Below are 17,244 nucleotides of genomic sequence, written 5' to 3'. Positions count from 1 at the left end.
TTTACGGCATATAGTGAAATTAGTACTCAGATGAAAAATTACAGATGTAATTAGATTTGGGCAATTATAGATAATTGTAGGGATTCCCTGGTAGCTCATCTGGTTAAGAATCTACCTGCAATGAAGGAGACCCCAGTTCAATTCCTGGGCCGGGGTCAGGAAGATTCCCCTGGAGAAGGGATAGGCTTCCCACTCTAGTATTCTTGGACTTCCCTGGTGGCTCAGCTGGTAAAGAATCCACCTGCAATGCGGGAGACCTAGGTTTGCTCCCTGGGTCAGGAAGATCCCCTGGAGAAGGGAAAGGCTGCCCATTCCAGTATTCTGGCCTGGAGAATTCCATGGACTATATAATTCATGAGGTCACAAAGAGTGATCAAGAATTTACAAGGTGATAATTCTAATGTGGTCTTGGCATGGCTCACATGTCACAGGGTGGTAGATGGTCTTGGGTGTTATACATTATATAAGAAAGGAACTTCTTAGCTAACTAGGGATGAGCTGTAGCATATAGTGTGAGAAGACGTGGGGAGGATTGGGGAAAAGGTGAAGTGATTGTTCCAGAGACTAGATGTAATGATTCTATGGCTGTGGAAGGAGAGAAACAATCCTAGTTTGTAAGGCAAAAACACCCTAGACTCTGGGAAGTCAGGAGCAGAGGCAGAGATAATTAGTCTAGCTTAGCTTTTGTCTGTAGGATATCTGGCCAATTTAACCCAGGCTTTTACCACTACCCTCAATTTGACTACTGGCCAGATCTTAGTTTAAAAGTTCTCAGAATCCTCCCAATAGCCACTGACTCCAGAAAGGAACAGCCTCATCAAAAAACAGCAGAACAGAATTAACTTTCTAGACATTGACATAATTCCCTTTAGCTTTATGTTACTGTTGGAGTCTCTTGTACATTTTTCAGAGATCACTGATTTTCTTAAATTCTCTAGCATGAATGATGATGGACAATTGTATTGCCCTGGATTTCTCACTGGCCAGTTTAGCTGAGGTGTGTGCCATTGCCAGTTTTTCTTGCCCCACAGGGATTAATGACACATTTAGTTCTGGATGTGGAGCCTCACCATGGTCTTTCCTACAGTGAGCCTGGTTATACTACTGTGAGTCACAATCACTGTCGCTCCTGTCCAGTGCTGTCTGAGACAAATGGAATATATTTGGCCCAATCCTCTTTCAGTACAATGAACTAGAGTATCTGGTGACCTACGTGGTGACATGCTTCTCAGAATTCTTTATGTGTTAGAAGTAAGGAGTTAGGAACTGCCCTGGTGGTCCAGTGGGTAAGTATCCATGCTTCCAATGCAGGGGGTGTGGGTTTGATCCCTGGTCAGGGAACTAAAATTGCACACGTTGCATGGCAAAAAGTTAGGAGGTAAAGTTGTAGGAGAATTGCCTCTACCATGGTGCTCTGGCAGTTTCACTCATGTCTATTGGTTTGGCCAATATATAGGCCATGCAGGCAAAGCCTTGAACTATAGCTAATCTGAGTCTTGGCAGACCACCTTGTGATCCTTCCAGAACAAAAGAGGATCTTTACAAGCTTTTCAGGCCATCTCCCACTTCTGTCCCTATCCCTGTGGGAGGCTGTTATGAGACAGTTTCTCATTGCCTCCCAGATTCTGATAAGTAATGAGACTTTCTCTCCCACTCTTCTCTGGTTTAACTTCAGACTATAACACTGTAATTTCCAGTAGTCATGTACAAAGCTGAACCATAAAGAAGGCAGAGCACTGAAGAATTGATGCTTTTGAACTGTGGTGCTGGAGAAGCCTCTTGAGAGTCCCTTGAATAGCAAGGAGATCAATCCAGTCAATCCTAAAGGAAAGCAACCCCGAAAACTTATTGGAAGTTCTGATGCTGAAGCTCCAATACTTTGGCCACCTGATGTGAACAGCTGATTCATTGGAAAAGACCCTGATGCTGGGAAGCACTGAAGGCAGAGGGAGAAGAGGGTGACAGAGGATGAGATGGCTGAATGGCATCAATGGACATGAACTTGGGCAAACTCCGGGAGATGGTCGCGGACAGGGAGGCCTGGAGTGCTGCAGTTCATGGGGGTCGCGAAGAGTCAGACATAACTTGGCGACTGAACAACAATATAACACTGTTGAGCTGCAGCCTAAAATTGACTCCTCAGCAAGGGTGTATCCCACAACCCATGTTGCGGTCATCCAGCCCCCTTTTGTTTTCGTGTCATTGTTTTTGGTGTGTGGGACAAGGACCTGGAGGATTGGGATGTTTGCCTACTCTTCCTTTTGATGTTTTTGTAATTAATACATTATACGAATCTCAGAATGACAGATTATCTTTACTGGCCAAATCAATTAGGACGTGGCCTTGACCTTGCCTGCTGCCATGTGTTTGACAGAAGAATAATAGAGTAAAAATATGGGATTAAATGTGATAGACTCTTCCTTGCCTCTTTAATTTTCTAAAAAAAAGATAAACCAAACACTGATCATAGCCATCGATACCTCTTTTCAGGTGGACCATAACTTGGTAAATCAGGTATTTGAGGGCTCCTTATTCTGAGCTACAACTCCCACAATTGTTTTGTCACCAGTTCAGTTTCCTCCAGCTGGTCCTGAGGAAAATCATGGGGTTAACATATATCAAATTGTTGTATGCTCACCCTTCATAGTGATCTTCCCCAAGTTAAGAGTCTTTGCTTCCTTCTCAGTACCTGCAGACTATCAGCTATTGTCCTTTTATGAATTACTCCAGTATTCTCTTAGAAACCAACCAACCAACCAATAAACCTGGGAGTTCATATGAGGGCTTCTTTGTAACTTTCTGTAGTATGGTATCTGTAAGCTCCAGTCCCTGAGGTACCTGAACCTGATTTTGAATTCCTGTGAAGCAGATATCTTTCTACTTTGTTCATTCTAGAGACTGAATATACAAATGGACAATGGCCAGACCATATAGAAAAGTAGAACTCTGACTCTCAATCTGCAGCAGCCTGTCCAGAAAACCAATGCACTATTAGCAATAATCAATCCAAGAGGTCAAACTACTGTCTGTAGCAATCGGTCCAGGAAGCCAAAGTAACCCCTGTAGTAATCATCCCTAAATAGCCGGAGTCTGAATAATGCCTCACAACCAATCACATAAGATGCTTTGCTTCTAGTAAGGCCTTATACTTAGAATCTTTTATCAGCACATACTTGAAGCCTTCCTTTATTCCTGCTATCAAACTTTCCACTTCTCTGCCAAATGCAAGTATGGCGGCTGATCTCTGAATAAATAGCCATTGCTTGTTCTCATCTCTGAGGTTTTCCTTTATTTCCACAACTTTCTTTAAAAGCTTATCTTCCTCTGTGACTGTAGGTAAGTCATTTCCTCTTTTGGGGCATTACTTCAACTGAAAAACTGGCTCAACATATAATCATCCTTTTATTCAACAGACAGTCTATGGCACTTGAAGAAATTGGGTCCTAAGAAGTGCTAGATTTGGGGCAGATATTAGAGACACAAAGGTGAGCATATCCAGGACATAGTAGGATATGTGAACAGGCCTAATCAAGGGAAGTGTGGGCTATCTTGTATCAGCATCTATCCTGCAAAGGTGCAACAAGGTGGAGAAGTGGGAAGAAAAGGGCCAGGGAAGAATTCTACAGCATCAGTGTCTCTGGGAGAGCTGGGCCCCTCTCCTCTCCTACTGAGCACGGCGGAGGACCACAGAGTCGCGGAGCCCTCCACCATCCTAGAGAAGCTGGAATGGCAGGAGTATGCCGGCCTCCACCTCTCGCGTGAAGCAATCTGGCCAACACAGAACGTGGAGAGCTGCATGTGGGGTTGGTGGGGGCTTGAGGCCTGTGTCTTTCCAGGTCCGCTCCCGGGCCGATGGCTGGTATGTCAGCCCCGAGCGGTTCTGGAGCCTTCCTCCCAGACACCTGGCTGCCCCCGGTCTGACCCAGCGAGCAGCCGGTGGCCCTGGGAAGTGGGGCCCGTTTCAGCCCAGCGCTCAACCTGCTGCCAGGACAGCCCACGTTGTCAAAGGTGAGCCGATGCCAGGAAGCTGGCTATAGGCCCAGATGAGGGGCAGAAAGCAGGCAGTGCAGTGACAGGGAAATTGGGATACAGTCCTGAGTGGAGGGACCCGAGGAACAGGCAGGGGCAGAGTGGATCCGGCATCCCCCAGGCTTGTGGCAGCAGGGGAAGCAGATGCACAGGCCTGAGCCAGTGCTGGGGTAGAGGTGTCCACAGACCGCCGTGTGTGGCGATGAACGGCCAGAACTTCCACGACTGGTTTTACAGAGCTGGTTTTGTTTGAGGTGGGTCTTGAGATGAACGGGCTTCCCTGGTGGCTCAGATGGTAAAGAATCTGCCTGCAGTGTAGGATACCTGAGTTTGATCCCTGGGTTGGGAAGATACCCTGGAGTAGAGAATGGCTGCCCGCCCACTCCAGTATTCTTGCCTGGAAAATCCCCATGGACTGAGGAGCCTGATGGGCTACAGTCCATAGGGTCACAAAGAGTCAGACACGGCTAAGCCACTAACACTTTGACTTAACACTTTTAGATGAACACAAGGGAGGATCTGGATCTTCAGGCAGGGTTGGGGGCCAGGGGCTACAGGTCTAAGGGCACAGAGCTGGACAAGGGAAAAGGAGCCAGACTGGTGACAAACTAACATATGAGGAGCACATTCTTGACATAGGCATGGTTTCGTCCCAGTGTGAATCCTCTGATGTACAATGCAAAGTGATCTAAAACTGAAATTCTTCCTACATTCCTTACATCCATAGACCTTCTGTCCATTATGAACTCTCTGATGTTGATCAAAGTCTTCCTTTTGATCAAAACACTTGCCACATTCTTCATGTACATAGAACGCCTCTTCACTGAGGCTTTCCTGATGTACAAGGTGGTGTTAACATCGGCATCCTCTGAACGCTCTTCTACTAAGATCATCTCATCTTTGACAATCACTGCCGTGATGTCACGTGTAGTGTTCTCCACACTTGCCCTATTTAGGGTAGTCAGGCCATCTCCCTACAGTGCTTTTCTCCTCTTCACAGGTTTTTCCAAACCAGAATTCCTGGGAGCCACAGAACTGGGGTCCACTCAATAGCAACATGTGGTCCTGTGCCTGCTCGTGAATGTTCTCCTTCAGGATAAAATGTTCTTTCTCACTCTTCAACACCCCCTCTGAAAGGAGAAAACAGAGCTGCAAATGTCATCAGTACCCATGACAGAGCGACTAAAGTCATCAAGCTGTATTAATATGTCCATTTTTCTCAAGTGCCACTCCTGTGTCTAAGCAGGAGGGGAGAATGAAGGTTGGGGGAAAGACTGGTAACACAGATGACCTGAAATTTGAGAGTAGTAAGAATATAAAGGACAGGAAAGAGAGGTTCAGGGAAGTTGGGATTCCATCAGTTCACCAAAATACAAAAACTTGTCACTCATTTTAAAATGTCAAGAAGAAATAGGAAAGACTAACGTCTCTGCACCTGCCCCTAGGAGCTGAAAGCCAATTCATATAGAAAACTATCCTGACAGGATAGAATTTCAAAGAGCTGCTCCTGAGGCTGTGTTGGGAAATCACCATCTCCTACTTCCCTTCCTTCCTATCCATCATAGCCTTCTCTTTTTTTAAGGGTCAACGATGAGTTTCTCTATGGCATCCATAAAAATGGCCTCATAGCCTCACTCAGCCATTTCCAGAAGTCACTTCTAACTCTAATGATAAACACCTAAGGATAAAACTCTAGTGATAAAAATATGTAAAGCACATATTTACAAAGGTCCACTCTAATAAATTCTTCAGAGTTAGTTAAGCTCTGTTTCTTTGTAACTCCCATCCAAGCCTGGAGAACTGTAGACCAATTCTACAATTTCCAAGGGAAATTGAGTAGGAACATGAGCTCCAGGAAGGGCTGCTGCAGGTCAGGGAGTTCAGGTTTTATTCAAGGAATAACCTCGCTGTTAGCTTTCTGTCTAAAGCAGAGATGGGAAATTCCCTGGAGTGGTAGCGAGAGTAGGTCCTGAGATCCTGAGAGAATCTAGAGGACACTGTGGTTCCCTCCCTACATCCATTCTCCTCCCCCTCCCCGACTAGGGAGTAGCCAGGCCCTTTGGGTGGGAGTAATCCCAACTCCAGCTTCTAGCATAGGCCCCCACTGAGATAAGCCAAGTAAGTTCTCCCATCTAAGTCACTACATGAGAGACCTGTTCAGAGACCAGCAATCCAGGCCAAGTCAGTCAATGCACAGCTTCTCCCTGGCTATGGGACCAATTTAGAGCCGGCATAAGACTTAAGATGCTGAGTAGAGCAACACGTGGACTGTGACTCACCATGGTTAGAGCCTAAGGAAGGCCTGCCCCGTTCCTCCCCCTGGGTGTGAAGAAGCACAGTCCTGGTTACAACTACCAATCACATTCACACTAGGGAGAAACTTTATGAATGTAAGGGCTTTAAGAAAGGCTTCATGTGGAACTTGGGTCTCGCTCGGCACCCCTGGGTCCACACTGGAGAGAAGCCTCATGAATGTATTGACTGTGAGGAAAGCTTTATTTGCGAGGCACATCTCACTTGTTATCAGAGAATCCATACTGGGGAAAGGCCCTAGACATGTAACAACTGTGGGAAAGCCTTCACTTAGAATTCTGTTTTGATTATGTATCAGAGGTGCCGTGCTGGAGAGAAACCCTATAACCGTCAGACTTCTCACCTTCTTGAACAGTAGAGAATGCGTAATGGTGATATTTGTTTCTAATTCTTATGCTACAGGAACCCCAACCACAAGATGAAATGATGGCCCACAGTTTGCTGGACTGCAACATCCAGTATTATCTTGCCCCTTCTGAGTGAATACCCTGTACTCTGGCAAGACTGGTTTCCCTGTTCAGCCATATTCATACCAGGCAACGTTTAGTTGAGCACCTACTCTGTGTCAGGTACTGTGCTAACTGTTTTACATACATTCCTTCAGTTCAGTTCAGTCGCTCAGTCGTGTCCGACTCTTTGCGACCCCATGAATCGCCGCACGCCAGGCCTCCCTATCCATCACCAACTCCCGGAGTTCACTCAGACTCATGTCCATCGAGTCGGTGATGCCATCCAGCCACCTCATCCTCTGTCATCCCCTTCTCCTCCTGCCCCCAATCCCTCCCAGCATCAGAGTCTTTTCCAATGAGTCAACTCTTCGCATGAGGTGGCCAAAGTACTGGAGTTTCAGCTTTAGTATCATTCCTTCCAAAGAAATCCCAGGGCTGATCTCCTTCAGAATGGACTGGTTGGATCTCCTTGCAGTCCAAGAGACTCTCAGAGTCTTCTCCAACACCACAGTTCAAAAGCATCAATTCTTCGGCGCTCAGCCTTCTTCACAGTCCAACTCTCACATCCATACATGACCACAGGAAAAACCATAGCCTTGACTAGATGGACCTTTGTTGGTAAAGTAATGTCTCTGCTTTTGAATATGCTGTCTAGGTTGGTCATAACTTTCCTTCCAAGGAGTGAGCGTCTTTTAATTTCATGGCTGCAGTCACCATCTGCAGTGATTTTGGAGCCCCAAAAAATAAAGTCTGACACTGTTTCCACTGTTTCCCCATCTATTTCCCATGAAGTGATGGGACCGGATGCCATGACCTTCATTTTCTGAATGTTGAGCTTTAAGCCAACTTTTTCACTCTCCACTTTCACCTTCATCAAGAGGCTTTTTAGTTCCTCTTCACTTTCTGCCATAAGAGTGGTGTCATCTGCATATCTGAGGTTATTGATATTTCTCCCGGCAATCTTGATTCCAGCTTGTGTTTCTTCCAGTCCAGCGTTTCTCATGATGTACTCTGCATAGAAGTTAAATAAGCAGGGTGACAATATACAGCCTTGACGTACTCCTTTTCCTATTTGGAACCAGTCTGTTGTTCCATGTCCAGTTCTAACTGTTGCTTCCTGACCTGCATACAGATTTCTCAAGAGGCAGATCAGGTGGTCTGGTATTCCCAGCTCTTTCAGAATTTTCCACAGTTTATTGTGATCCACACAGTCAAAGGCTTTGGCGTAGTCAATAAGGCAGAAATAGATGTTTTTCTGGAACTCTCTTGCTTTTTCCATGATCCAGCGGATGTTGGCAATTTGATCTCTGGTTCCTCTGCCTTTTCTAAAATCATCTTGAACATCAGGTAGTTCACGGTTCACATATTGCTGAAGCCTGGCTTGGAGAATTTTGAGCATTACTTTACTAGCGTGTTTTTTTTAATCCTGTAATGTAGGTATTCTTATTCTCATTTTATACATGAGAAATATGAGGTTGAAAGAGGTTATAATACTCACTCGAGTCCAGTCAGCTACTAAACTCTAGAGTTGAGATTGGAACCAGGCCCAGTTGACTCTACTGTTCTTTGCGCACATTTCTACTCTTGCCTGTTTTTACTTCTAAAGTTTCCCTGGGCTAAAAGGCTCTCTTCCTCATCTAAGACCCAGCTCCTTCTGTTGAACAGACCTCTTTTCCTCTTCTAATGGTAGTCAGTACCACCCAAGTTGGTATTTAATTATGTGCTGTCTTATATTTTTCTAATAGTCTCATGCTTGTTAGTCCAGCTATAAACGGCTCTCTGGAGCATGGCATTTCTTTCTGTTTTTCAAATTTTGAAGCATATTTATTTTTGACTAGATATAATGTGCTCATGATAAAAAAAAGTTGAACTGGTTCAAACGTTCCTTGTCATTCCTGTCTCTCAGCCCTCCTCAGAGATAATACGTTATTTCCGTGTCTTTCTGGGTACACACACACAAAGTATTAATACTGCTTTCTGTAGGTCTACCCCACTTAAAACTGTATTTGATATGAGGATATTGCTGTTACATTGCCAACTCCAGGACCTTCTCTTCCTCAGAAGTTGTGAGCCTCCTTGAGACCATGGAGGTGACTTAAGGGGAGCAGTGGGGATGGTCGGGGCCCTGCAGTCTTGGGAGACCTGATTGCCCTTGGATTATGAGAGAGTTCTCTGGAGAAATGTAAATAAAGTGGAATTTTTTTTTCATAAAAATTTGTATAGTTACAACCCCTGTCACTGCACCACTCTCCTAATTCTCTCCTCGTCTGTCCCCTTCTCATTGCCATCATACCCACATCCTGAAGTCAGCTGTGGGGCCACCTAAAGGAGGGAGAAACGGTCACTCTCTGATGAGGGCTCGCACTCTGTTGGGTATCCTCAGTCAGTCAGCAGTGGAAATATAATCAAGTGTCTTGGCATCAGGGTCACAAATGCCCTGCAGAGTCCAGGATCAAAGACGGATGCTAGAAATGCTTAGATTCTCTGCAGCAAGTAAGGGGTCAGTGAAGGATTCCAGAATTAACTGTGCTTGATATTGAGTCTGTAAGGTAAGACCATATTTTAAAAAGGTGTTAAAATATTAACTGTGAAGAAATGCAGTATATTAATGAATGGCATGAACCATCTTAAAAGATCAGATAACCAAAGGCCCGATTCAGAGAAGCAGAATGCTGGCCAACACAGATGAAACATCCATTCCAGATTCTCCACCTTTAGAGCCATTCTCCAGACTGCAGTTTGCCCCACTGCTATTTAGAATCCCACTTTTATAAACTCCCAACCAGTGCATAGAATTTGTTGAAGGAGCAAGGAAGAGAAACCAGAGGCCTGCTTGGACGAGACTTCTGCTTTCTGAAAAGCACAAACATACTGATAACTCCAGAACTTGGCCCAACATTGTCCAGCTAGAGAACCTCTAATAAGCAGTAAACATTTTGTTTTGTACTACACAGAACCAGGAAATGGAAATGAGTAACATGAACAAGTGTTTTGGGCAAGTCGTTTATTGAGCAAATATTACTGAGCAACTGCCTGTATGCAAACCACCATGTCAGGTCCTGCCAAGGAATGAGAAGTCAGACCTGCGCCCTGCCTTCCTGGAATATTAACCTAGTGAGGATTAAAGGGACCAACCGAGAAAAATCAAGTGAACCAAATCATTAAAGGTTGCTAATTGCTATGAAGAGAATGAACAAGATCAGAAAGGGGGGCCCTCTTTCTAAAGATGCTCACAGAAGGCCTGTTCTAAGAGTAACATCAGTGCTAAGAGCTGAAGGATGAGAAACAGCCTCTTATATCAAGAACAGGAAGAATGGATAGAGGGAAGAGCTGTGCAGACTACTTGATGTGTGAAGAGTTTGGCATGTCCAAGAAGACAAGATTTTAGCAAAATGGTCAGGGCATGTGTGGCACCAGTTGGGATTGTAGAGATCGATGGGCCAGATCATTCGATTTTGTCCTAAGTGAGAAGAGGCCACTGAAGGGTGTTCAGTGGAGAAATGGCATGTTTGATTCTTATTAAAATGATGGTGAACTTCTGGCTACTAAGAGAAAAGGGGGCCAAAGTGGAAGTAGAGAGCATGTTGGAGACTGCCAGCAGCCCAGGTTGGAGATGATAGTGGCCTGGAGAGGGTGGTGATAATAGAAATGAAGAGAAAGTGGATTGAAGATATATTTTGGAAAGAAAAATCAGTGAACTGCTAATGGATTAGATGCAAGGATAATGGATAGGGAGGAGTCAGGGGTAGCTTCCTGGCTTGAATAGCTGAGTTAGTGTTGCCATTTACTGGAATGAGAATAGGTCTGGGGATGGAAAAATCTAAAACTCTATTTAATGTTAACATTTGTACTATGTGTGAGATGTGCAATTAGAAATTTCAAGTAGATGGTTTTATATATGGACTGAAGCTCTGGATGGTCATACCTCAGTTCAGTTCAGTCGCTCAGTCGTGTCCGACTCTTTGTGACCCCATGGATGGCAGCACGCCAGGCCTCCCTGTCCATCACCAACTCCTGGAGTGTACTCAGACTCATGTCCATTGAGTTGGTGATGCCATCCAACCATCCATCCTCTGTCATCCCCTTCTCCTCCCACCTTCAGTATTTCCCAACAACAGGGTCTTTTCAAATGAGTCAGTTGTTCACATCAGCTGGCCAAAGTATTGGAGTTTCAACTTCAGCATCAGTCCTTCCAGTGAATATTCAGGGCTTATTTCCTGTAGGATGGACTGGTTGGATCTCCTTGCAGTCCAAGGGACTCTGAAGAGTCTTCTTCAACACCACAGTTCAAAAGCATCAATTCTTCGGTGCTCAGCTTTCTTCGTAGTCCAATTCTCACATCCATACATGACTACTGGAAAAACCAAAGCTTTGACTAGATGGACCTTTGTTGACAAAGTAATGTCTCTGCTTTTTAATATGCTGTCTAGGTTGGTCATAGCTTTTCTTCCAAGGAGTAAGGGTCTTTTTATTTCATGGCTGCAGTCACCATCTGCAGTGATTTTGAAGCCCCCCAGAATAAGGTCTGTCACTGTTTCTACTGTTTCCCCATCTATTTGCCATGAAGTGATGGCAATACCTGGAGCTGTGCATTTGGGAGTGGTCAAAGGAGCAGAAGGTATTTAAAGCTGTGGGAAGAAATGAATGAAATCTCCGAGAGCTGCACTATTTAATACTGTAGCCACTAGCTACATATAGGTATTAAATTAAAAATTTAGGTCTTTAGGCACAACAGCCAGATTTCCAGCACATAGTAACCATATGTGGCAGTTGGCTACCTTATTAGATGGTGTAGTGTAGAACATTTTCATTATTGCAGAAAGGTCTGTTGGACGGGACTGCCCCCAGAGAGAGTACAGCAAAATATGAGGACCCAGGATGAAGACTTAAGGAATAAGACTCAATATTTAGGGAATCAGACGGGTGGAAGCACCAGGAATACATGCTAAGAAAGAGCAATCAGGGACTTCCCTGATGGTCCAGTGGCTAAGACTCTGCGCTCCCAATGCAGGGGGCCCAGGTTCAATCCCTGGCCAGGGAACTAGATCCCATGTGCTGCGACTAAGAGTTTGCATGCTGCAATGGACCTGGCACCTCCAAGTAAACAGGTACTTAAAAGAAAAGGGCAGTTAGTGAGCAATTGGCAACATCACCTGTGGATACTTTATGCAAGCAGCAGCTGAAATAAGGTTGACTTTCCAACTAGGACTACAGAGATTGTTAAAATCCTAAATATTCAAAAGCTCCCAGAGTGAAGTTGACACATACTGTTAGATGAAGTCAGTACCTTAAACTGGAGGAGAGAGAGAATGGAGAGGAATAAGAACCCATGGAAATGGAACAGTTTGGACTTCCAGAAGAGCATCACGGGAGTTGATGAACCCTAGTAACTCAAAGATAGAAATGTAAGTAGGCAGAGCCATGGAACAACAAGACAGATTTTAGAGGCGTCACAATGAGAGAATGAGCAAAAGATGGCAAAAGATAGGTGTTGCAGGAGGATTAAGAAATAGTGGAGATAGATGGCCCCTACCGAGAGAATTCCTAACTGGTCTTTTCCTTACCCGAGGCCCAGAGACAAGCTCTTGGAAACCCTGAGTGAATATCAAAGTTTCCATAGTCTGCGATGAAGGATTTGTACCATGGAAGACCCTTCAATTTGTAGTGACACTGCACACATCTCAAAGTCAGAAGTGGGATAAAATTAATACGGTTGTCCCTTGGTATCCACGGGGGATTGATTCCAGGACACCTCCCACCAAGAGACACAAAAATCCACGTATGTTTAAGTCCCTTACATATAATGTCATGGGGGGCTTCCCTGGTGGTCCAGTGATTAGGAGTCCCACTGCAGGGGACACAGGTTTGATCCCTAGTCAGGAAATTAAGATCCCACGAGCCAAGTGGCACAGCTGATAAAGTAAAAGAAAATACCATGGTTTTGCATATAATTTATGCACTGCAAACTCAAGTTTTGTTTGGGGAAAGTTGTAAAATGTTTTTTTTTTTTTTTTTGATCCACCATTGGTTGAATTCACAGATATAAGACTGTACTCAGTTCTTAAATTTTGGAGAAATAGAAGGGTTTATCTTTTAAAATTGATGATAATTTCTAATAAATTGCAATTAGCAAATATTAAAAACAGTCATTGATTATGGTACAATTTTGTCCTCAAAAATTTCAAAACTAGGACTGGAAAGTGAGGAAATGGAGAAATAGTGAATAGATTTTTTTTTCTCACACAGTGAAAATTAGCTGGCCTGCCAGGAGTCTCTTGGCAGAATGAATAATTAAATCCCTCCTGTTTTGCCACCCAGAGCTAGTGACAAAGATGCCTCTGTGAGAAGCTGCTCAGTTGCAAATGTTCATGTGTTCTCAGTCGTGTCCGACTTCTTTGCAACCCTGTGGACTGTGGCCCTCCAGGCTCCTCTGTCCGTGGAATTTTCCAGGCAAGAATACTGGAGTGGGTTGCCTATTCCTGCTCTAGGGGATCTTCCCGATGTAGGGATCAAATCCGTGTCTCTATGTCTCCTGCATTTGCAGGTGGATTCTTTACCACTGAGCCGACTGGGAAGCCCAAGTGTAAATCAGTATCTGCAATTCTGAGCACGTCTTGTGGTTTCTCAGCCAGGGTTCTGTAACGTTCACCTTTTATTCGGCTCCCAGCATCCATTCGCCTTTTCTCTGGGAACAGTAACCCAAATGTTTTGGGGGTAAGTATCCTTTCTCATCCTCTCGGCTCAGCTCTGTCTCCACCTTCAGCTTCATGAGTGGATCCTGTTTAGCTTAAGTCCATCAACCTGCCTATCCCCTTGGCTACAGAGCCACTGAGATCTGAAGAGATATTTACCGGGCTTTCTGAAAGAGAGAGGCTTTTCTTTTTGAGAACAACCACTGGAGATGTTCTCTATCCTCCTTTGTAGGATATGTAGGAAGAAGGTACAAGGCCTGGAATCGTAACCACAGCTGTTCTGTTGGGGTGGGGGAAGTCTGGGCTTCCTGGGTCCAGCATATGGATCATGAGGATGAGGCTAATACTAAGAATACAGTGGTGAAATAGACCCCAGGTCCCTGGTGACATCAGTTGAGCCACTAGCCCAAGCTTACCTGACATAGACCTACCTCTCAACTTATTCCGTGAGCCCATAAACATCTTTAGTTAAAGTACGTAGATTTGGGTTTTCTATCATTTGAAAATTAATCATGCTGATCCTGGCTTATATTTGAAGGCACTGTTTTCTTGGACAGCACCTTAATATCATATTTTCTCTTAGTTGCCACACAAGCTCCTCCTTTGTATTCCATCTCAGTTGCTTGGAGGTTGAGTGTCAAAATAGGTGCCTTTCACACCGCAACCTTAATTTCATGAATCCCACGGGACTGATGTTTGTCATATCATAACGTACCTTCCTAATTTGATGAAAATCAGCTCTCAATCCCAGATTCTCCAATGGATAACGTCCTCTCTCTTTGAGGTAACTTCCAGGCTCCCCTACCCTACCCATGTGAATATGGGGCTTCGCATATCACCTGTGTTTTAAGGTCAGATCATGTGGAATGCCTAGGTGTTTTTCCTGTCTGCTAGAGACTTTGTTTTATTTATTTATTTTTATGTATTAATTTTGTCTGCACTGGGTCTTCATTGCAGCTCTTGGGCTCAGTAGTTGCGGTATGTGGGATATCTGTTCCTTGACCTGGGATCGAACCCGGGCCCCCTGCATTAGGAGCACAGAGTCTTATCCACTGGACCACCGGGGAAGTCCTTAGAGACTTTGTTTTATAGGACATCGTTTCAACACCAGTTGGAACCAGCTATTGGAACTGTGTGTCCGATAGCTCCCCTAGGAGTAGCAACTGATTTCTCCACCTATCAAGCTTCTGAACTGAAAAACCACAGTTTCCATTCTGTATACAGAGGACATTTTGGAGCATACCATGTCCTGGCCTATATCAAGAGGGCTGCACTGAAACTTGGGGTGCTGTATCTTGAAATTAATATTTTTTCCACCGATGTGGCCAGAAGTTAGGTTAACAGATCCTCTGCCAGCTCTGGTTTAAGACTTTAAACTCCATCCTGTTCTTTTTGGTGGTTGTGACCAGTATCCCCACTCGGGAAAAACTGAGGCAGGCAGGTTCTTCAGGCCGTCTCCAGCATTTATTGCTAGTAGACATGGGGTCGCAAAGAATCAGACACAACTGAGCAACTGAACTGAACTGAGACAGTCTAAGGATGGCCATTGTGGCTGGTGAGATATGACATCTCTTGCTGTCTCTCATTTTTTTCAAAAAATACATTTATTTAGTTGAGCTTTTATGTATTTATTTATTCACTTGACTCCTTTAGGCAGTGCTGGGTGTTTTTTGCTGCCCGGTTCCTCTCTAGTAGCGGCAAGCTGGGGCTCCTCTGTACTTGCGGTGGGCAGGCTTTCATTGTGGTGGCCTCTCTTGTTGGGGAGCCCTGGCTGTAGGTGCAGGACGGGACTAGTCGTGGGTCTCATGTTTGTTGATCCCTGGCATATGGCATCTCCCTGTATGAGGAATCGATAGTTTCCCCTGCATGGCAGGTGGATTGTCTAGCAGTCAGCCACCCAGTAAGCCCTCAGTGGTATTTTGATGGGCATTTCCCTGACGATTAGCATGTTTGAGACTGTTTTCCCGTGTTTTTATGTTTCACTAAACCCTGTGAGTCAGTTTACCTGTTGCAATGGGCTTCAGGCGAGTCTGCGGCTTATGAGTTCTGTTTCTGTTACCCACCCCTAGAGATGTATTGAGGGCAGGTGTCATTGACAGAATTTGCCCCTCAGCACTGGGTCTCAGGTTGCAGTTTCGCAGAATTTCCACAAGGCGGCAGCACTTGGCCTGCCCAGCTCGGCTTGCTCAGGCAACCAGAGCCTTAGAGAAAGGTGATTAGAGTGCAGTGTGCCAGCACAAAGCCCCACGGGCTTGTGTCTCTTGGCCTCTCTTGTGTTTATATATTTCAGTAAACCCTATGAGTCAGTTTACCTATTGCAGTGGGTTGCAGTGGGCTTCTGGCATGTCTGCCGTTTCCGAATCTTGTTTTGGTTACCCACCTCTGGTGATGTCTTGAGGGCAGGTGACATTCAGTTCAGTCGCTCAGTCGTCTCTGACTCTGCGACCCCATAAATCGCAGCACGCCAGGCCTCCCTGTCCATCACCAACTCCTGGAGTTCACCCAAACTCATGTGCATTGAGTCGGTGATGCCATCCAGCCATTTCATCCTCTGTCGTCCACTTCTCCTCCTGCCCCCAATCCCTCCCAGCATCAGGGTCTTTTCCAATGAGTCAACTCTTTGCATGAGGTGGCCAAAGTATTGAAGTTTCAGCCTCAGCATCAGTCCTTCTGATGAATACCCAGGACTGGTCTCCTTTAGGATGGACTGGTTGGATCTCCTTGCAGTCCAAGGGACTCTCAAGAGTCTTCTCCAAACACACTGCTGCTGCTGCTGCTAAGTCGCTTCAGTCGTGTCCGACTCCGTGCGACCCCATAGACGGCAGCCCACCAGGCTCCCCCGTCCCTCAGATTCTCCAGTCAAGAACACTGGAGTGGGTTGCCATTTCCTTCTCCAATGCATGAAAGTGAAAAGTGAAAGGGAAGTTGCTCAGTCGTGTCCGACTCTTCGCGACCCCATGGGCTGCAGCCTACCAGGCTCCTCCGTCCATTGGATTTTCCAGGCGAGAGTACTGGAGTGGGGTGGCATCGCCGCCTCCGACAGCCCCTAAAAACGCCCTGTGAATGTGCAGTGCCCTTTCAGCCTTGGGTCCCAGGTTGCAGTTCCAGAAATTGTCCACAAGGCGGCAGCACGTTGCCAGCCCAACTCGGCTGCTCAGACCACCAGAGCCCTAGTGAAAGGCCTGTTTGTGGGTTGAGAGTTCGAATGCAATGTGCCAGGCCAAAGACCCAGGGACTTGTGTCTCCTGGCCTCTCTGCCCGTCCCCTTCACCCCGGAAGACATATCCCAACCGCTGCAAAACCACTGTGCTGAGGATGCTGCCGCTTGTAGGTGGGGCGACTCTAAGAATGGTGATGGGAGGTGGAAGCCCCATTCTCAGGACACGTGGAGCGGGGATTATTAAGAGCTCTTGCAGCCCAGGGCGGCCGCCAGGTGTTGGGTGCACCTGGCCTGGGTTTGCTGAAGGCAGACCGGTCTGGGTCTGCAGGTGGGGTCCCAGTCCAAGGGGAAGAGACACCGCTGTTCTCACTTGCCTGGGCATCCTCTACAGCTCCTCAGCCCCCGCAGGGTCCAGCCTTACCATCCAAGAGGGCTCAGGCCCCAGAAATGTGACACCAGCCAGGACACGGAGGCCTCAGCGGAATATAGTAGGCATTTCTTTCTTTCCTTCTCATGTAACTATTTATTTTGTGGTGGCATCTAGGTGATTTAATCGTTGCTTTGGTTTGAGGCCAACAGCAACTTGGTTTTTTTTCTCCAT

At 45.8% G+C, this 17,244-nt stretch overlaps 1 non-coding gene across 1 annotated transcript; it reads left to right on the top strand.

Moving 5' to 3' along the window:
- Positions 1–11,759: 11,759 nt before the first annotated feature.
- TRNAG-CCC lies at positions 11,760–11,832 on the top strand. Its single transcript has one exon. It is a non-coding gene; the product is annotated as a tRNA-Gly (tRNA).
- The last annotated feature ends 5,412 nt before the right edge of the window (positions 11,833–17,244 follow it).

This window comes from Bos indicus x Bos taurus, chromosome 22, assembly GCF_003369695.1.
Source record: "Bos indicus x Bos taurus breed Angus x Brahman F1 hybrid chromosome 22, Bos_hybrid_MaternalHap_v2.0, whole genome shotgun sequence".
Taxonomy (NCBI): Eukaryota; Metazoa; Chordata; class Mammalia; order Artiodactyla; family Bovidae; genus Bos; species Bos indicus x Bos taurus.
Note: the sequence above shows the minus strand (reverse complement) of the source record. Positions and strands in the feature narration are given on the sequence as shown.